Genomic DNA, 21,547 nt, shown 5'->3' on the forward strand with positions numbered 1-21,547 from the left:
TTTTGTGGGGAATTTTTTTTTATGGTAAATCTCGAGAAGTAAGCCACATTACCATTTTCTTTAGAAAGTAAAGAATTCATTATTTATTGTGTATATTCAATGAATCTGGCCTTATTTTCTTGTGGAAAGGTTAAAGGCTTGGGGTCCCAGTTGGTAATCGTGGATCATGGATGGGGAAATGTCAAGAACTAGTGCTTTAGAGCAATAATAATCATCAAGAATGCATGATAACTGCCATAAAGTGATGCAGTTAATTTACATTTTCATTAAAGAAGTTAATTTCTTTATTGGGTAAAGTTTTGGATTCAACCAAATTGGGAAATGTATTATATTAATATATTTTCCTAGTAAAGCACGTGATAACAAAACACTTCTTCTCAATACATTATTGTCGCTAATGCATACTTACAGAGAAAAAAAATATTTCAGGAATTGAAGGTCTTGACTTTTTCTAAGTTTAGTGTATATCTTTCCATGGGCACGCAAGGTAGCTCTTGTTCGTTTGTATATCTGTTTTCATCTTACTTGGCTCCTCCCCATTGCGCAATGTGACAATATTTGCTTGAATGCGCATTTGCTCCTCCCACTAATGTCGCTCCTCCAATCTAAATACTACTGGGTTCTTTTCAAGGGTTATTATTGGACGATTCATTGGTCTCTCAGTCTTGTTTCAAGGATCTGTTTTTCGTGCAATATAACATTGTAAACGATAGTATTTTGTTTTTTTCCCTATTTCATTATGGGAGAAACCCGTGATTGTCATTTGTTTTCGGTTTTCAAAAGTTCCGGTTTCTATATTTTCATCACAAGTCACTTGACTGTCATGGATCCTCCGGTCCGGTTGTGTGAAATATGTCGTTATTCCTATTTTGATGTGATCGGCAGATTTCATGGGAATTATAATGGAACTCCTGAAGTAGTGAATCGTTTTCTAAGGGAGCATTCCGTATTACCTTTAAGTGTCCAGTGTGGTAAATGTGATTCGGCTTTACATTTTCGTGAGGATAGACATGTGTGGTATTGTACCAAATCTGTAAAGAAGGGTCAACCACAACCTTCCACATCTTCATCGTCATCTTCCGTTTAAGGTAAGAAGTGATTTAACAAAATATATATATTCAAATTTACCCCTGGTTAAAGGGGGGGTCGCAGGTGGAGCAAAGCCCCCCCCCCCCCCCCCCCCCGGTAGGGGTACAGGGCCCCTAGGTTAGGTTAGGTGGGTTTGTTAGGTTCTGTGGTGCCCTGAAAATTACTGTGGCCTTAAGGGGGGGGTCGCAGGGGGGGCAGAGCCCCCCCCCCGGTAGGGGTACAGGGCCCCTAGGTTAGGTTAGGTGGGTTTGTTAGGTTCTGTGGTGCCTTGAAAATTACTGTGGCCATAAGGGGAAGTCGCAGGGGGGGCGAAGCCCCCCCGGTAGGGGTACAGGGCCCTTAGGTTAGGTTAGGTGGGTTTGTTAGGTTCTGTGGTGCCTTGAAAATTACTCTGGCCATAAGGGGGGGTCGCAGGGGGGGGCGAAGCCCCCCCCCCCCCCGGTAGGGGTACAGGGCCCCTAGGTTAGGTTAGGTGGGTTTGTTAGGTTCTGTGGTGCCCTGAAAATTACTGTGGCTTTAAGGGGGGGTCGCTGGGGGGCCCTACCCCCCTCCCCCTGGTAGGCCTAGTTAGGGGTATGGGGGAGGGGTGCTGGAACATTAATTATTCATTTATTGCAAATATCATTCAATGCCCCAACACCCTCCCCCCCCTTCCCCCACCCAAAACCCCGGTTCCCAAAGGGTGTCCCCCATAATTGGTGGGATGAACTAGGGTATACATAGTAAATCTCTAAATCGGTTGGTTTTCAGTCAAAATAAACGTTAAATTCATTGAAACCACACTATTTCTGATGCAACAAATATATTTTTATTGCATTTTTCCAAATTTGGCTGAAACTAAAAATTTACCCTTTATTGTTAATTATAATGTATGTTATTGATTGATGATTATTGATTCATTTTTCGATGAATTTATAGAAAATCACGGGACAACATTTCTAAGAGGAAATAAACTTTTTCTGAATGATGTGTTTTCAACGAATTAGACCTCTATTTCCACTGCACATAAGCCGTTCTGTTATGGGCCCCTTCCCGAAGGACACAGGTGGGAACCTGGGATTTTGGGTATGCGAAAACAGGACCGGGATTATTTAACACTTTTGAGATATGTAATGGGTACAGAACCTAAAAAACCAACCTAACCTAAGCTAGTAGTTCCCAGGTCACAACCCCTAGGTGGGGCTCGGACAAACATTGTGATTATTCAACACTTGAGATTTTTAAAAGGGTACAGAACCTAACCTAACCTAGTAGTTCCCAGGTCACAACCCCTAGCTGGGGCCAAGCTGCCCGGTCCCCCCTTCCCAGGTGACAAACTAAAATCAAATCATAAATAAATCCTTATATTATGATAAAGTAAATCAGAAATAGTTCCTTACCTTATGATTAACACCTATTTTTTTTTTTGTCTTGTCCTTGTATTTCTGTAATGATACCAAATTTCTAAATAGATTGTACTCCCTCTTGACCTTTCGTCACTACAGGCATTCCTGTAGTAGTCTATCTGAAAAATAGCTCTACAGCACTCGCAACACTTTTCCTTAAGAATCAAATTGTCGTTGAGCATATTCAACCACTAGTTCAATACCACCACTTGGAAAATAAGGATAAAATTCTTCATAACCAACATTGCACTGCACACGATCCGTAGGAATTGGGTTTTTTGCCAAAATTAAAGCCAAAAGGGTCAGCCACTACCCTTGCCATAGCTACAACAAAATGAAATGCTGGTTTTCCTTCAATATTAGAAGTATTCAGTCAAACATGGATAATAGTGGACGTTAAAGTAACTTTATTACTTTGCTGAAATCTTGGTAAAACTTGTTTTTCAACTGAAGTTGTTCGTAATTGGTTACGAAACCATTACTTCATAATGATGTCACAGCTCTCAGCCAATACTGTAACTGGAATTGCTTGTTTGCTTAAAGTGAGATGAGGTGCTCGTTAAAAGTAAATATCACGTAAAGGAAATGTGTCTCCCGACTCATCAGCCTCATGCGTCTCAGAGAATAATGTATAGAGAAGGAAAGATGAGTTTTACCATTGTTCATTGATTCACCAGTAAATTTTCCCCACCCAAAACCCTGGGTTCCCACTGGGTGTCCCCATTACCGTAGGATATATTAGGGTATATCTTATTAACTATTTATTTGCAAGGGAAATAAAGGTAATTTTTGAGAAAAAAAAGTCTATATATACCCCACTTTTTATATTAGTAAAGTTTGCCCTGTGTTTTACTATACCAGTAATACAGTACAGTACAGTACCTATTTTTCAATTGTAAATAATAATTTTGGCCATTTGTTCCTACACTTGATACAAACCTGAATTCTTTACTATAGGAGATATTCTAGCGCGAGCTGGAAAATATGGCAGAAAAACCTTAACAAGGTCGTTAACGACGGGGCAGGTAATTACCCACCTGCTAGTGGTGGGGGGACTGCCAGTCGATAGCTGCTGTTTACCTTCAATTGAATTCTAGCCATCACAGTGGTAACACCGCTGCTCATGCTTTTATTTGACTGGCAGACTAGCCTTTCTTTTTTGGGTTTTTTTTTATTAATCCTTTGTTCCGTAACTGACATACAAACCACGCTATTTAATAGGGGTTATTACTTTCGGCGTAGCTGAAATGACGAGCCATTAAAATTTTAACTATGGTTTACTACCCCACCGCTAGTTAGCGGGGTGTAGGGAGGGTAGCCTGCTAACCCCCCCCCCCCTCTCACACACACACACCTGTTTGAGCTCACTTTACTTTTGGCTCGGAGCGAGAACAGTTGTTCCTCTCTCTCTCTCTCCTCGCCTATTTTGGACTGCCATTAATTTTTGTCTTTTTACTTACTATTCTTATACTGTACTTGTAATATATCTAAACATTCTTTGTTTATGTATATATTGTGTATAGAAATGTAGTAAGTTTTCTTTTCAGTGTTTGTGCTGTGTGTGTGATGTACGACAACGACACTTACGTAGTAGCAAGGCCACCTCAGTTCCACTTCGTGGGGAACGACCTCTCCCTCTCTGGTCCATCGGTCTTCCTGTCGGCATATATCTGTTAACTCGGCCACCGCAGGGGAATCTTCATCGCCTGGACCCTCTTCATTCATCTATTATCTTCGCTTTTCCTCTTTTCCTACGGGAAACTTGGATTCTCAGCGAAGGGAATGAGGCCTTTTTTAAATTGACTACGGTCTCTCTCTACTCGAGGTCGTTCACCTTTACTACAACTACGTACTATTACGGTAGCTCCTTTCCCATTGCGGGTTAGGTTGCTATTCCGTTTGTTTGTCTCAATTATTTTTTGTGAAATCTAATTGTATTTTAACTTTTCAGCTTTCTCTGTGGGGAACACTTCCCTTCCGGGATTCAGTGATTCTCACTATTAGTGAATATTCTTAGATGATTTAGATAATTATAATTCTGTTATAATTCTGTTTTTATTACAGTTACTCCCCCCCCCTTCTCCCATGGATGTCATCTGGGGAAGGGGGGCGCATACTTAATTCTTATTTTTATGTTATTCCCTCGGGGTTCCTCTTCGGAGTTCCTCCCTAGGGAATTTCTGTTAAAATAATTATTTAATTTTATTTTTCCAGTTAACTATGCAGTTTTTCTTCGTTCGACTAAAGAGTGCCAACGAAGCAGAGCTGTCCTGTTCATGCCTGATGTCGCTGCCGTCCCTCAGAGGACGTCGTCATGGGCGTTATCCCTTCTCTTAGAAGTACTCCTGTGACAACATGCCAGCACTTCAGATCATCTTAGAACGCTAATGGAGGTTCGCCTCCAGGGGTTGGATAACTTCCCTTTTGAGGGAGGTTTCCTCCCCAGGTGTGTGGTTTTCTCCCTTCAGAGGGAGAACTTCCCATACCTTAATAAATTTATCACCTTCGACTACTGTTGCTGCCCTTCGGCCAGACTTTTCTTCCCCCGTGCTGAGTTTCTCTTCCTTCAGGGGTGGAGCACAGTCTTGGCAAGTCTCTTCTACGAAGTGTTCACCTCTCTCGTTTGCGAGAGAGGCCACTCATAGAGACTTCTCTTCGGAGGATCGCTACTGCGAAGGTCAGCTTGCTGATCCATCAGCCCTAAGGGGCGTCACCACGAGTGTCTTCAGGTCTCTTCTACGAAGTGTCACCTCTCTCGTTCGCGAGAGAGACCACTCATAGAGACTCCTCTTCGGAGGATCGCTACTGATAAGGTCAGCTTGCTGATCTAACGGCCCTAAGGGGCGTCAACACGAGTGTGTTCAAGTCTCTTCTACGAAGTAGGCACCTCTCTCGTTCGCGGGAGAGGTTTGTCAAGAGACTCCGCCTCGAAGGATCAAGCAGAACTTCCAGTGACCTCAACCTTGTGCTGCAACGTGGTCCTTTGGACTTCAGACCTGGACTCTAACACGGATCTTTTACGGTCCCATCGGTGGATGCTAGCCCTTCCAAAGGGCACATCCCAGTTCCTGATTGTCTTGCCAGCTGACCTACCGATCTACCAGCGCAACCTTGCGCGGCAACGAAGGACTTCGGTCCTGGACTCTAAAGCAGACCTGCTTACGGTCCTCATAGGGGAATGCCCGCCCTTTTTTAAAGGGCACATCCCAGTTCCTGATCGTCCTACCAGCTGACCCTTCAACCTACTGGCGCGCACGCTCGCCGATCTTCTTACGACCACTAGCGCTGACTATCTTCTTACGCGCGCAAGTGCCGACGATCTTCTTACGTGTGCAAGCGCCGACGATCTTCTTACACGCGCAAGCACCAATGATCGTCCGCGCGCAGGTACTGATGGTTTCGCGCGTGCTCCGCTACCTTCGCGCGCACGCTCGCTGATCTTCTTACGCACGCTCGCTGATCTTCTTACGCGCGCTCGCTGATCTTCTTACGCGCGCTCGCTGATCTTCTTACGCGCGTAAGCGCCAACAATCTTCTTATGCGCGCAACCGCCGACGATCTTCTTATGCGCGCAAGCGCCGACGATCTTCTTACGCGCGCAAGCGCCGACGATCTTCTTACGCGCGCAAGCGCCGACGATCTTCTTACGCGCGCAAGCGCCGACGATCTTCTTACGCGCGCAAGCGCCGACGATCTTCTTACGCGCGCAAGCGCCGACGATCTTCTTACGCGCGCAAGCGCCGACGATCTTCTTACGCGCGCAAGCGCCGACGATCTTCTTACGCGCGCAAGCGCCGACGATCTTCTTACGCGCGCAAGCGCCGACGATCTTCTTACGCCCGGGTACCGATGGTTTCCCGCGTGCGCTCGCCGATCTTCTTACGCACGCAAGCGCTGACGATCTTCATACGCACGCAAGCGCTGACGATCTTCATACGCACACAAGCGCTGACGATCTTCATACGCACACAAGCGCCGACGATCTTCTTATGTGCGCAAGTACCGACGATCTTTCCCGCGCACGCCAATAGTCATACGCGCGAGCGCGCCGATAGTTTTCCCCGCGCGCGCCGATAGTTTGTTCCGTAACTGAAATACAAACCTCGCTATTTACATGGGGTAATTACTTCAGCGTAGCCGAACGATGAGCCATAAAGGTTTTAACGAGGGTTTCCTACCCCGCCGCTAGTTAGTGGGGGGGAGGGAGGGGTAGCTAGCTACCCCTCCCCCTCACACATACCGGAGAATACTCCACTTTACTTTTGGCTCGGATAGCGATCGGAAGTCTCCGCTCCTATCCTCACTTGACGGCCATTATTGTTTTGTCTTTTAACTTACCTTTTCTTATACTTAATATATTTAAACATTATTGATGTTTATGTATATTTTTGTGTATAGAAAATAGTAAGTTTCCTTTGCTTTCTGTGTTGTGCGGTGTGTGTTGTGTACGTCTACGAGTGATCGCCGACTTTGCAGGCCACTACGATCTTTTCTTGATCACGGCCTTTCACTCCTAGGCCACCATGGTTGCCTTCGTGGAGCCCGACCCTTCTATTGAGGTCGTTCACCTCTTACTCCGTACTACACCTACGATAGCCTCTCAGGACCGAGTCGCTATTTGGTTTTTTTTGTCTCGATTATTTTTATGAATATAATTGTGTTTTAACTTTTCTGCTCAGGGCTCACGTCCCTTCGGGGGTCGGTGATCCTTGGAACATTCAAAGTCAGTTGCATAATTATAATGTTATAATTCTGTTTTGTTAACCTTCGTCCCCCCTCCTCACCTGGGCATGCGGGGTTGGGGAGGTGGGGCGCATACCTTCTTTCGTTCTTATGTTCTTTCCCTCGGGGTTTCTCTTCAGAGTTTCACCCGGGGGAATTTCTGTTAAATAATTATTCTGTTTTATTTTCCAGTTTACGATGCTGTTTCTTCATGCCCGTTATGTGCCTTCGAAGCAGAGCTGTCCTGTTTATCCTGGGGAGTCGGCTTCGCCGCCGTCTCTCAAGGCGTTCGTCAGGGGCGTTCCCTTCTCTTAGAAGTTCCCCCGTGACTACTGCCAGCTCTTCATTGCATCCTAGAACGATAAGGAGGTTCGCCTCCAGGGTAGTTAGTTAACTTCCCTTTTTACCTTTCCTTGGTCCTTAGGCGGTTATGCTCTTGGGGCTGAGCGGCCGCCCTTGTGACTTGCTCAAGGGGCTGAGCGGTTGCAAGGCTAGACCATGGTACTAGCGACTATGCTCTTGGGGCTGAGCGGTCGCTTCTGTAGCTACGCTCAAGGGACTGAGCAGCTGCAGGATCAGTCTGGCCCTCTCTCGTTCGCGAGGGAGGCCGCACTAAGGGCTCCTCCTCGGAGGATTGCTCCTTTTGTCTCTTCTACGAAGTGTCCCCTCCCGTTCGCGTGAGAGGACACTCACAGAGACTCCTCTTCGGAGGATTGTTCCTGTTTACGTCTGTTGATCTCACGGCCTTTCGGGGCTCCATCACCAGTCTCTTCTACGAAGTGCTCACCTCTCTCGTTCGCGAGAGAGGCCACTCATAGAGACTCCTCTTCGGAGGTTTGTTCCTGTTGTCAACAGCTTGCTGTTCAGTCACTAGCACTTCGGTGTTTAGTGACGGAGAAACTTCGGTTTCTCGTTGCGTTGACCCTTCGGGGTCTTGCAACTATTCCCCTCGGGGCCTCGCTACTCAGGCTACGTTAGACCCTTGGTCTCTCATCCCTCAGTGTACCTGTTGCCTGCTGTATCCGTTCCTCACTGTAGACGCGCCTTGGGCGCCCACGCCCCCGTTATCTAACGGGCTCCTCCCTTCGGGGCAGGAGAGACTTTCTCACACCTTGAGTAAGTCCCTTAAGTGCCAGGTATCACCTGCGCTCCAACGTTCCCTTACGCGCTAGCGCTCGACTGGTGTTCCTGAGTCTGCCTTCAGAGACACCCTGTTCCAGTATTCAGTTAGGCTGCTACCACCGTTCCCTGCGCATTTGCGCACATCGTTGGGGTTCCTGAGATAGCGCACTGGCGCTCACCAGCGTTTCAGCCTACGGTGTGTCTAAGTCTCTTCTACGAAGGACACCTCTCCCGTTCAAGGGAAAGGTACCTCACAGAAACCACTCCTTGGAGTATTTAGCAGTCTCTCAGTTTATCGTCGGCACTGAAGTAGACCTCCTGGTCCTCTTCAGGGGATGCCCTCCCTTTTAGGGACACATCCCAGTTCCTGATCTATGAGTTAGCCGATCCTTCAACCATTTCCGACGATCTTTTGTTACACAGAAGAGGATCGAACGATCCTCTTCCCTCCAGAGGGACTCCCTGTCAGTGCGAGGGTTGGTCGACATCCCTGGTCTGGATGCCGTTGTCAGAACGTTCAAGCAGGCGATGAGCCTGTGCCTTCTGACTGGGGTCACTAATCAGTAGCAGCTTCCTCTCCCCCTGAAGGGGGTGAGAGGAATCTCTGGCATGGTATCTCCCCCAAGGACTATCCTGTCCCTTCGCGAGTCCTTACGCAGGCGATGAGCCCTCCTCGGAGCACTACCCATCCCCAGGAGGGTCGGAAGACCCGGTCCTCTCCCCCTCACTCCATTGGGAGAATCCCCGTCTCTTCCTGAGGGTCCTTTGTGCGGAGGGGGCGAAGCCTTACGTCCTTCATCGCTGGGGTCCAGTTTCCCTCCTAGGAGGGATCCTAAGGCCCTGTCTTCCGCAAGGATCCGACAGGATCCAGTTGGACCCTTGGCGCATGTCTACGAGTCTCCCCAGGAAGAGCCTCCGGGGATGGGAGACCTTGCTGCCAGTCCATCAGGAGGAGGAGCTCCAGGGGTCGGAACTTGTGTTCTGGCAGGTTCTGGCCCTCAGGAGAAACCTCAAGGGGATCCCAGATTCAGAGATTCCTCCTCGGTAAGGGAAGGATACGGTCCTGGACCGAGTTCTACTCACCCAAGGACTCCCTTACGCCAGTGCAGCTTGCCCTGGTCTCAGGGAATGGAGAGCGCCAGAGACTAGGCCGAGGGCCAGCTCTCCGAGCTTGTCTTCTTCAACAGTCCCGGTTGGTTTCGAGCCCTTCCCTCCTCCCTGGGTAGGGATCGGTGAGGGGACGGGCCCTCCGGGCGGAAGTCCAGTCCATGTCGGAGATACTCTCCCTCCAAGAGGTGGCCAACGGGTTCCGAGGCCTCCTTTATCGTCTTCTTCCCTTCTCGACTCTGTACAGGGTTGTCAAACAGTCTCGGTTCAGCATAGCGACAGCAGACGCGGTCAGCTTTGCGGTGAGACCGCAAGACTTCATGTGTACACTGGTCCGGTAGGACTCGTACTCCCGGTTCCGGTTCACCCTTCTTCAAGGAAGTACTTTGGAGTCCGCCTGGAAGGCGGATATACCAGTTCAAGGGCTGTGCTTCGGCCTCTCCACTGCACCTCAACAGTTGTCCGATACTTCCTCTCGGATCTCTTCACGGGCTCTCGGCATCGGCATCCGGCTACTCCATTTCCTGGGTGACTGGCCGATCCTGGTAGACTTGAAGGCATCCCTTCTTCATCATCGGGACAAGCTCCTCGGACTTTACCAAATTCTAAAGATCATGGTGGTCCTCGAGGAGTCCTCCCCGCAGCCCTCTCAGAGTCTGGTATTCCGAGCCTGGTCTTAGGCTCCTATCTCCCGTAGCCTTCCCCTCAGACAACAGGGTACCAAGGCAGAGGAAGGTCGCGAGACCTTTCCTCAAACGAGAAGACCCTCCAACCCAAGGTTGTTACGTTTCTCCTCCCTGGCCCGTCTGGTTTCCACACTCGCCCCAGGATGAGTTCTCTCCAGTGGCGACTTGGGGCGCGGGGGAGTTGGGGCCACGTCTCCCCAGACGCCGTGACCCATAGGGGTGGGAAGCAGACGAGGGCCTACATTAGGGAGTGGTCCTTCTTGTCCTTCCCCCAAACTTGATGCTGTCTTCGGACGCGTCAAAGAAAGGGGGGGGGGCCACGTTCTGATCCACGGGTCCTCAGGCCGGTGGTCAGAACCAGGAAGAACCTTCTCTAGTCCTACTAGAGACGGAAACAGTGTTTCTGGCACTTCAGTAGCTGCACCTAGCCTGGCGGACTACTCTGTGGTTATGAGGATCAACAACACCACAGTGATGGTTTTCTGGCCCAGACAAGGAGGTACTTTTCAGTACAACCATCCCATCCTGCGGTAGAGATACCGGGATGGTCCGAGTCCCCCTCGGTCTCCTTAGCAGCTAGCTTGATTCCAGGCAAAGGAATGGGCTCGCCGACAGTCTGAGCAGTGTGTCACGGACACCACATTCCGAGTGGTCTTTGGATCCTCAAGTAGCCTACAAGTCCTGTCTCGGTGGGGCTCCCTCTGTGGACCGGTTCGCTACAGCACTGAGCTGCAAGCTCCCGCTGTACTGCTCCCCGGTCACGGATCCCAAGGCCCTCTGGTAGGATGCCTTCCAGCAACGGTGGGACACCATCGATGTGTTGCCTCCGTAGCTTGCTCCACTTTCCGCCGGGAGTCTATCCAGCATCTCCTCAAAGAGAGAGGATTTTCGCAACAAGTGGCGAAAAGGAGGCCTGGACGCCTGCGCAAGTCTTCCGCAGTAGTCTCCTAGGCGAAAGAGCGAGTTTCTGTGGCCGGTGTCTGGGAGAGGGCATCCCTCCACTCGATGCCGCTTCCAGCAATAGCGGAGCCCCTAGTGGGATTGCGGGATAAATATGCCTTTCAGTTTCGACTGTGAAAGGCTATCTCTCAGCCTTAAGTCTTGCCTCCTGGCTCTTGGGGCAAACATTTCTCCCCCGCTGGAACTCTTCCTTCGCATGCGAAGCCTTGTCCTCTCCTGCCCTCAGTCGAAGGTGAGACCTCCTCCTTGGGACGTGGTTCGAGTCCTCGAGTCTCTAAAAGAGACCCCCTGACGAACCACTATATAAGTCCCCAGGCCACCACCTTTCTGGGTAGACAGTGTTCCTGCTAGCTTATCTTCAGCCAAGCGAGTCACATGGTCTCTCTTACGACTTCACCCATTCAGGGGGTTAGGGGGAGGCATCATTCAGGTTCGTCCCTGAGGTTTGTTGCCGAGACTCAGAATCCGGGAGTGCCGGACTCGCTATTCGACTTCTTCCAGGGTTCGAGTCTCCGTCCTGTAACAGATGACTCAGACCATCTCCTACCTTGCCGGTAGGGAGTCCGAGCTGGCATCTTCAGAGAACAGCTGCAGTTCGTCTCCAGGCTCAAGTCTCGTTCGTGGATCCTGGGTAACAAGGAGAGGGGTCTCCAGGAGTACCATCTCGGCCCGGTTTCGCAGGGTGCTACACCCTGCCTTGAATCCTGACCCTTCTCCGTCGCATCGCCCTAGAGCCCATGATGTCAGGGGCTTAGATACGTCCCTGCCCTTCATGGAGCATCTTTCAGTGATGCAGGACCTACAAGTGGGGATGTTGAAGCGTCAGACCTTCTCAGCCCCTTACCTGCAAGACGTGACCCACAGTAGGCTCGATACGTTTCTATCGGCCCTGTGGTGGCTTCGCAACAGCTGGTCTAAACCTCAGGCTCCTTGATGGACAAGTAACAGAAGGTTGAGGGCATTGTTACCTGGTGTTAATGTGCATGAATGAAAAGATCTGTCTGGCCCTTATTCTTTTCTTCATCCTCTCCTCCCACGGAGAAAACAGCATCCTGGGTTCTCTGCGCAGCTGACCTCAAACCACTGCAAGTAGACCATGCTTCCTTGTGTTCCTAGTACAGTGATACCTCTGGATACGAAAGTTTCTGCTTACGAAAAATTCAGGATACGAAAAGTGATTCGAAGATTTTTATGCCCCCAGTATACGAATAAAATTTCAGGATACGAAAACCTTACGAGATCCCAACTCTTCGCCGAGAGTAATTTTAAAAAGCATGCGCCGCCAGACTTTGAACTTGAGTAGACTCACTTACAGCCTCCCGCTCACCCATTGGTTATCTCCCTACTCAGACGCTAGCTGACGCCATAAGATCCTGCTTTCCTATTTGTCGGCAACTATCCCAGCTTGCTTACGCACGGGCGTTCATCTCTCTCTCTCTCTCTTTTCGTTCCGACCGCGGTATCGTTAACAGACATTGTGTGCTTTCGCTTGTTTGAAGTAGTGTTAATATACAGTACATTCGTATGCCACGTGTTATCATTATTAAACATTCGTTACTGTGCACTGTACTGTATTAGTGTTTACTATACATAGTACTGTATATAACGTACGTAGTGTTTTATATTACGTATTACTGTAGCCATGGGTCCCAAGAATGTTGCCGAAGGAAGGAAGAAGAAGACGATGCTCTCGATGGAGACGAAACTTGAAGTCGTAAAAAAGTACGAGTCTGGCATGCGTTTAAGTGCGATCGCCAAGGAGTATGGCCGGAATCCATCTACGATAGGCACCATCCTGAAGCAGAAGGCGGCCATAAAAGCAGCGACACCTTCTAAGGGCGTCACTATTTTCTCCAACAAGAGAACCCACGTGCATGACGAGATGGAGAGGCTGCTTCTTGTGTAGATCAAGGACAAAGAGATCTCAGGAGACACCATCACTGAGACTACAATTTGCCAGAAGGCCTCCGCCATTTTCGGTGATCTCGTGCGTTCTCAGGCCGAAGAAGGGGCAGGAGAAGGAACATCCCAGCAGGAACCCCCAGAGTTCAAGGCTTCTCGTGGGTGGTTCGAGAAATTCAGGAAAAGGACTGGCATTCATTCAGTGGTACGGCATGGGGAGGCAGCCAGCTTGGACACGAAGGCCGCCGAAGCCTTTGTTAAAACGTTCGACGAGTTGACTCTGCAGGAAGGCTACAGTTCTCAGCAAGTTTTCAATTGCGACGAAACTGGACTTTTTTGGGAAGAAAATGCCTCGTCGGACGTTCATCACGGCGGAGGAGAAGAGGCTACCCGGACATAAGCCTATGAAGGACAGGCTTACCCTTGCTTTTTGTGCAAACGCCAGTGGGGACTGCAAGATAAAGCCCCTGCTGGTGTACCATTCAGAAAATCCCCAAGCCTTCAAAGCCCACAAAGTCATCAAGGAGAACCTTCCCGTGATGTGGAGGGCGAATGCTAAAGCCTGGGTAACGAGGCAACTTTTCATTGATTGGGTGAATGTCTGCTTCGGTCCGACTGTCCGAAAATATTTGGAAGAAAAGCGCCTCCCTATGAAATGTCTGCTGGTGTTGGACAATGCTCCAGCTCACTCTCCTGGCCTCGAGGAATATCTTCTGGCCGAGTATTCCTTCATAAAGGTCCTATATCTACCGCCTAACACCACCCCTCTCCTCCAGCCCATGGACCAGCAAATTATTTCAAATTTTAAAAAATTGTACACGAAGCATCTCTTCCAGAGATGTTTCCAAGTCACAGAGTACAAACCTCACTCTGCGTGAATTTTGGAAAGATCACTTTAACATCGTGATAATCCTCAAACTCATCGATCTTGCTTGGCAGGAAGTTTCGAGGCGTACCCTGAACTCATCTTGGAGGAAGCTGTGGCCTGATGCTGTCTCTGCACGAGACTTCGAGGGGTTCGGGAAGCCTGGAGGCAAAGCCGAGATCGTTGACGATCCTGAACCAATTCAGCAGTCTGAGGTGGCTGACATCGTACATCTTGGTACGTCCATGGGGCTGGAAGTTAGCGCGGAGAATATAGATGAACTTATCGAGGAGCACCACGAGGAGTTGACGACGGACGACCTGAAGGAGTTGGAGACGATGTAAGTGAGTGATGTTCAAGAGCAGTTCTCTAGCGGTGATGAGGAGGATGTTACACCTTTGAAAACGGCAGACATCAAGGAAATTCTCGCATGTTTCCATAAAATGGCAGACTACGTCGAAAAGGAACATCCAGAAAAAGTTTATACCAACCGTGCGCTTCAACACTGCAATGACGTTTGCCTAACGCATTTTAGAAACGTGTTGAAAAGTAGGCAGAAACAAGCTTCAATGGATAGTTTCTTATTAAAGAGGCCAGTGGTATTAGTAGGCCAAGACGAAGGTGAAAGTGAAGAAAAAAAACAGAAAAGAGGAAGTGATGAAGAAATAGAAGGTGATGGTAAAGAAAAGAAACAGAAAAAAGAAAGTGATGAAGAAGTAGAAGAGATTTAGAAAATATGAAAAACGTAAAGTTATAAAAAAGCAAAAGAAAAAAATTCATTTTTAAGTTTTACGTTACCGTTAAGTGTTAAAGTAATTTTTTCTTTCATTTTATAGTTTTCCATACGTAATGTTAAGTGTTAATTATTTCTGCCATTTTTTTATTTCGTAAAGTTTAAGTGTTAATGTGTCAAGTGTGTAAATTACTGTACGTAGTCTGTCACTTGTTACGTTTTCTGCCTTATGCCATCCTCCTCTGCCGCGACTTCGCTATCGGACATCATCTCAATCAAAAGGTAAGTTAGAACTTTTTTGTTACACTAATTAACTGTAACCTTTTTTTCAGAGTACGGGTATCAATCCTTAATTTAGGTGTACGTACAGGTAACAATACACTTTCACTGATTTAAATGCTTTACATAAAGTACCGTAACTTTTATACAGTAGTAAAGAAAACGGACCGTTTTCTTAGGGCTTGGGGGGAATAACTTGGCTATAACTACATTATTGAATAATCTCATAGTGGTTTCTGGAATGGATTAGGCTGTTTTTAACGGTTGGGTTAATTATTGAATGATAGAAATGGCTGCATTGCATGTTTATTACTACATTTTAGCGTGTTTATGGAAGAAAAGGTGTCTTCTCTTAAGGCTTGGAACGGATTAGGCTATTTACATGTAAAACGCGACTCAGGATACGAAAAAATCAGGATACGAAACCGTATCCTGAACGGATTACTTTCGTATCCTGAGGCATCACTGTATTAGGTGTAATACTGTCATGTCCCCATACCCTGACGAGGTGGTATTGGGAGAGTCCTAGCCTGGATTTCCTTCTGAGGGACTCCAGGGCAACTACCTGGGACAAGTCACTCTTTACCTTCGCACACACCTTAAGTAGGCCGCGGCAGTTTCACAACCGCCAGCGAGGAGCAGGGATTCCCTATTGTCCGAGTACTTGATCGCTCGAATATGGAATCCCCGGGCAAGGCAAAGCCAGTAGGGCCGGGACTTACCACCCTTCCTAAGGGTTAAGTCACCCCATGTAAATAGCGTGGTTTGTATTTCAGTTACGGAACAAATGACATTCGTAGATAATTTGTATTTTTCCTAACTATACAAACCTTAGCTATTCACAGTTATGTGCCCACCAGCCCTGTCCCCCAAGATAAGTCCTGCCTCTAAGTAAAGTGGAGTATTCTCCGGTGTGTGTGAGGGAGAGGGGTAGCTAGCTACCCCCCCCCCCCCCCCCCCGCTAACTAGCGGCGAGGTAGGAAACCCTCGTTAAAACTTTTATAGCTCGTCGTTCATCTACGCCGAAGTAATTACCCCATGTAAATAGGTAAGGTTTGTATAGTTAGGAAAAATACAAATTATCCACAAATTTGTCATTTTCCACGCGCCGATAGTTTTCCGCTCGCCCGATGATAGTTTTTCATCTCGCGTGCCGATAGTTTTCCGCTCGCCCGATGATAGTTTTTCATCTCGCGTGCCGATAGTTTTCCGCGCGCGTGCCGATAGTTTTCCGCGCGCGTGCCGATAGTTTTCCGCGCGCGTGCCGATAGTTTTCCGCGCGCGTGCCGATAGTTTTCCGCGCGCGTGCCGATAGTTTTCCGCGCGCGTGCCGATAGTTTTCCGCGCGCGTGCCGATAGTTTTCCGCGCGCGTGCCGATAGTTTTCCGCGCGCGTGCCGATAGTTTTCCGCGCGCGTGCCGATAGTTTTCCGCGCGCGTGCCGATAGTTTTCCGCGCGCGTGCCGATAGTTTTCCGCGCGCGTGCCGATAGTTTTCCGCGCGCGTGCCGATAGTTTTCCGCGCGCGTGCCGATAGTTTTCCGCGCGCGTGCCGATAGTTTTCCGCGCGCGTGCCGATAGTTTTCCGCGCGCGTGCCGATAGTTTTCCGCGCGCGTGCCGATAGTTTTCCGCGCGCGTGCCGATAGTTTTCCGCGCGCGTGCCGATAGTTTTCCGCGCGCGTGCCGATAGTTTTCCGCGCGCGTGCCGATAGTTTTCCGCGCGCGTGCCGATAGTTTTCCGCGCGCGTGCCGATAGTTTTCCGCGCGCGTGCCGATAGTTTTCCGCGCGCGTGCCGATAGTTTTCCGCGCGCGTGCCGATAGTTTTCCGCGCGCGTGCCGATAGTTTTCCGCGCGCGTGCCGATAGTTTTCCGCGCGCGTGCCGATAGTTTTCCGCGCGCGTGCCGATAGTTTTCCGCGCGCGTGCCGATAGTTTTCCGCGCGCGTGCCGATAGTTTTCCGCGCGCGTGCCGATAGTTTTCCGCGCGCGTGCCGATAGTTTTCCGCGCGCGTGCCGATAGTTTTCCGCGCGCGTGCCGATAGTTTTCCGCGCGCGTGCCAACATTCTGGTACGTGAGTACGGGCTAACGATCTTTTATTTTCGCCCGCACGGGCTCTTCATTTTGATCCTGCACGCCCGCGCGCGAAATGTTCGCGCTCACAAGTGCGCAATCTGATTCCTGCGCACTCTTATGAAGTCTCACCCTTGCAAATGCCCTCGCGCGCGAGCGCGCCAGCAGTCTCCCGCACGCGAGCCCTGGGTATTCCCTATCGCGCGCTCCCCAGCACAGTCTCCAGCGCGCTCCCCAGCACAGTCGCCAGCGCGCTCCCCAGCACAGTCGCCAGCGCGCTCCCCAGCACAGTCGCCAGCGCGCTCCCCAGCACAGTCGCCAGCGCGCTCCCCAGCACAGTCGCCAGCGCGCTCCCCAGCACAGTCGCCAGCGCGCTCCCCAGCACAGTCGCCAGCGCGCTCCCCAGCACAGTCGCCAGCGCGCTCCCCAGCACAGTCGCCAGCGCGCTCCCCAGCACAGTCGCCAGCGCGCTCCCCAGCACAATCGCCAATACCCTTCCACGCGCGAGGCTGCAGGACAACGCGCGGTAAGGGCGCCATCACTGCATTCCCCCAACCTGCAAGCGCAGAACAGCGCGCTTGCCGGTAGGGGGGAAGGTTCCAGAAAGTTCCAGGGACATTTCTTCCTTATCTTCTTTCTTCTTAAAGGTGACTCCCCCTCCAGATGGAGTGTCTGACAGTGCAGCCTTCAGCCGGCAGTCCTGGTTCTAATCAGAGCGGTAGCACAGGCTTTGAAGCCTGTTCTCTCTTAGTTGGGCCACAAATCCTTGGCTGCATCTACTCCCCTGAAGAGGAAAAGAGGAGTTTCGGACGTGGTAACTTCTCCGAGGACGAAGCTGTCTTCTCGTAAGTCTTGAGGTAGGCACCCTCCCCCCTCAGACTTTTCTCCCTCCCCTTCGGACGAGGATTTCCCGTCCTCAGGGGAGTCACGTGAGGTGAGACGTTCCCCCTATCACACCATTGAGGGAAACCCCACCTCGCGCAGTAAAGTCTTCTCGAATAGGGTGAAGAAGAGCCTGCCTCCATCATTGTTGGAGTCCTGCATCCCTCCCAGGAGGGAGTTGAAGGACTCCAAGACAGTACCGGGAGGCCCCTAGCACCGAAATCTACAGGCTCAGACATTCTTCCGTTATGGGAACGAACCTGTTTGAGCCTTAGGACGTGGAGCAGGCTGCTGAGAGGTGGAGGAAGTCACCAAGACTCCCTCCTACATAGGGCTTTGACATTCAAGCCCTATAAACTTCCAGCACCCCAGCAGCCACGTCCCACCAAGACCACGAAACCAACAACGGCAGCGAAGACAGTGGTGTCTAAGCCTTTTCCGGTCAAGGACAAGAAAGGTAAGAAGTCATCCAGGGGAGGGAAGAATCCTAGAGGGAGCAGCCGAGGCCGCAAACGCTAGGATTGGCAGTCTCCCTGCATGTCCACCAGTGGAGGGATGCCTACAAGGTTGCGCAGACAGGTGGCAGCAACTCGGGGCCGATTCCTGGACGATTTCCGTAATCAGTCAGAGATATCGCGTCCCGTTCACAACATCTCTACCTCCCCTGAGGACGAATCCGGTGTCATTTAGCTCCCTTGCCATGGGATCAGCAAGGGGGCGGGTCCTTAGGGCAGAGGTCCAGATTAAAGCAAACTCCGTTCAACTTGGAGACCGCAAACACGGTCAGACTTGCAGTGAAACCGCAAGACTTCATGTGTATACTGGATCTGAAGGATGAAGTATCTTCCAGATCCCAATCCATCCATCTTTAAGGAAGTACTTAGGATTCAGCCTAGACCACAAGGGGTACCAGTTCAAGGTGCTGTGTTTCGGTCTCTCCACAGCACCACAGGGTTTCACCAGAAGTGTTCACCCTAATATCATCGTGGGCACACAGGATCGGCATCCGTCTCCTCCGTTATCTGGATGATTGGCTGATCCTAGCAGACTCGGAGTCATCCCTTCTTCGACACCGAGACAAACTTCTAGGACTGTGCCAGAATCTGGGGATCATGGTAAATCTCGAGAAGTCCTCTCTGCTTCCCACTCAAATTCTGGTTTACCTAGGCATGATTATAGACACCAATCTCCACAAAGCCTTCCCATCAGACGACAGGATAGCAAGGCTGAGAGGGGTCGCAAGCTCTTTCCTGAGACGAGAAGAGCTTCCAACCCAATCGTGGTTACGTCTCCTCGGTCACCTTTCATCCTTGGCTCGTCTAGTTCCCAACAATCGCCTCAGGATGAGATCTCTCCAGTGGCGGCTCAAGTCCCGGTGGAATCAAGGTTGCGATTCCCCGGACGTCATGATCCCTATGGGCCCTGCGGAATGGTCGGACCGCCAGTGGTGGGTGACAGACGAGAACCTACGAAGAGGAGTGGATCTTCTCGTCCTTCCCCCGGATTGAATGCTGTTTTCGGACGCCTCAAAGAAAGGGGGGGGGGGCACGTTCTGTACCACAGGACCTCAGGCTTGTGATCAGAATCAGATAAGTTCCTCCATTTAAATCGTCTAGAGATGAAGGCCGTTTTGTTGGTCCTTCAGCAGTTCTAACAATACCTGGCAGGTCACTCTGTGGTGGGGATAAGTGACAAAACCACAGTAGTGGCTTACATCAACAAACAAGGATGTACCTTTTCGAAGTAGCTATCCCATCTTGCAGTAGAGATACTGAGATGGACCGAAGTCCGCTCGATTCTACTATCGGCGCGTTTCATTCCAGACAAGAGGAATGTGATCGCCGACAATCTGAGCAGAGCGTCTCGGATAGTGAGTAGCGAGTGGTCTTTGTGTCATCTAGTAGCCAACAAAGTCCAGACTTTGTGGGGTTCCCCGACTGTGGATCTGTTCACGACAGCGCTGATCTTCAGGATACCACTGTACTTCTCCCCAGTCCCGGATCCCAAGGCGCTCTGGCAAGATGCCTTCCAACAACGGTGGGACAACATCAACGTATACGCCTTTCCCCCGTTCTGCCTGATGAGGAGGGTGCTCAACAAGACCAGAATACCGGTCAATTTTTCAATGACCCTCATAGCTCCGCTATGGCATCACGGGGAATGGTTTCCGGACCTTCTGCAACTCCTAACGGAATTCCGAGAGAATTCCCTCCACGACACAATCTACTCAGACAACCACATGCCAGCATCTTCCACAAAGCCATAGCTTCGCTACGACTTCACGCCTATTGACTATCCAGCATCTCGCTGAGAGAGGATTTTTCGCAACAAGTTGCGATTAGGATGTCTGGACATCTGCGAAAATCATCCGCATCTGTCTACCAGGCAAAATGGAAAGTCTTCTGTAGTTGGTGTCGTGGAAGGTGTATCTTTCCACTCGATGCCACTATTCCAGCAATAGCGGAGTTCCTGGTGCATTTGCCTGAAGAAAATGCGCCTTTCAGTCTCGGCGGTGAAAGGCTATCGCTCAGCCTTAAGTCTAGCCTTCAGGCTCAAAGGAATGATCCCTCTTAACGAGAGAATGCCTTGATGAAGTCATTGGGCTTCAGCACGGCATATCATTCCCGTGCTGAAGGCTTGTGACGGGCAAGAGGGCTCTCGAACTGGGGAATTTCTTTTCCTCAGTTTGACTCTAAATTTCTCTCATTCTTTTTCTATTACTTCTTATTGCTTATTCCTCCTTCATAATTATCAGCTCTCTCCAACCTTGCTGTCAAAACTCTTACCCATTTCACTGTCCAGGTTTTTTAGAGGGGACATTGTATCCATGATCGGTTTTTATTTCAAAATCAATTGTGGGAGCTGTGGTGGTCTTGCCAACTGCCCGAAAATGTTTGGACACCTAGGAGTGTCAGTATTCCCATACTGGCATGTGGAACTATCTCGTAGGAAATTTGGCCTTCGGATTCCAGGGGTTGGCGATTTCATAGATAGGACTCTCGGCATTCTGTCCGGTTTGCCTGCCACTATGATTAGAGTGGGGATGATTGTATTCTTGAAATGCTCTCAGTCCCATCAAGTGGGTTTGGCATACACTTGAGCCACTCTAATCATAGTGGTACCATCCCCTTGTGGTAGGGTAGGGAGTGGACATTTGGTAAGCAGCTTTCACAGGTGTCATTGGTGGAGAAATTAATTCCAGGAAAGGCTAACGGTGTCCTCTTTGGAATTTCAGACGGTCTTAATTTTTTCTCTCCCTTAAACTTTATTTTTTTCCATTGTTTTTTTTTTTTTTTTTTCATTGTTATTATGACCCCTTCCCTCCCCCCAATAAATAATTAATGAGTAAACTTAATATTCCCCGTACCCCTGGATCAAATGGCGAACCCCAGACACCGTTGACGACTTCTGCTTGTTCAAATAAGGAAAGCTCTGTTGACAACCTCGGCAATAAAAGGATTTCTCCAACAATACTTCTTTGACCAGTGTTGTTAAAGACAATTTATCGGCACTGGTGGAAAATGATTCTTGTAATGACAGTAATACTTTACTCTCTGGTTCTGGCTCATTACCAGATCCAACAAAAAATCTGAAAAATCTCCACTTAAAAACATACCAATTGGTTGTAGCTATGACATAATTCATGAAGCCTTCTGTAGATTTGGGGCAATCAAAGAAATTTTAATGGAGCTTAATCGTAGTAAAGGCTTTTGGGAAGCTTGGGTATCATTTTCAAGTTTTGAGA

At 49.4% G+C, this 21,547-nt stretch overlaps 1 long non-coding RNA gene across 1 annotated transcript in view; it reads left to right on the forward strand.

Moving 5' to 3' along the window:
* Positions 1 to 21,547, forward strand: part of LOC137627405 (uncharacterized) — a 907,682-nt gene that overhangs the window by 547 nt on the left and 885,588 nt on the right. The window lies entirely within an intron of this gene.

Source organism: Palaemon carinicauda, chromosome 35, assembly GCF_036898095.1.
Source record: "Palaemon carinicauda isolate YSFRI2023 chromosome 35, ASM3689809v2, whole genome shotgun sequence".
NCBI classification, from domain to species: domain Eukaryota; kingdom Metazoa; phylum Arthropoda; class Malacostraca; order Decapoda; family Palaemonidae; genus Palaemon; species Palaemon carinicauda.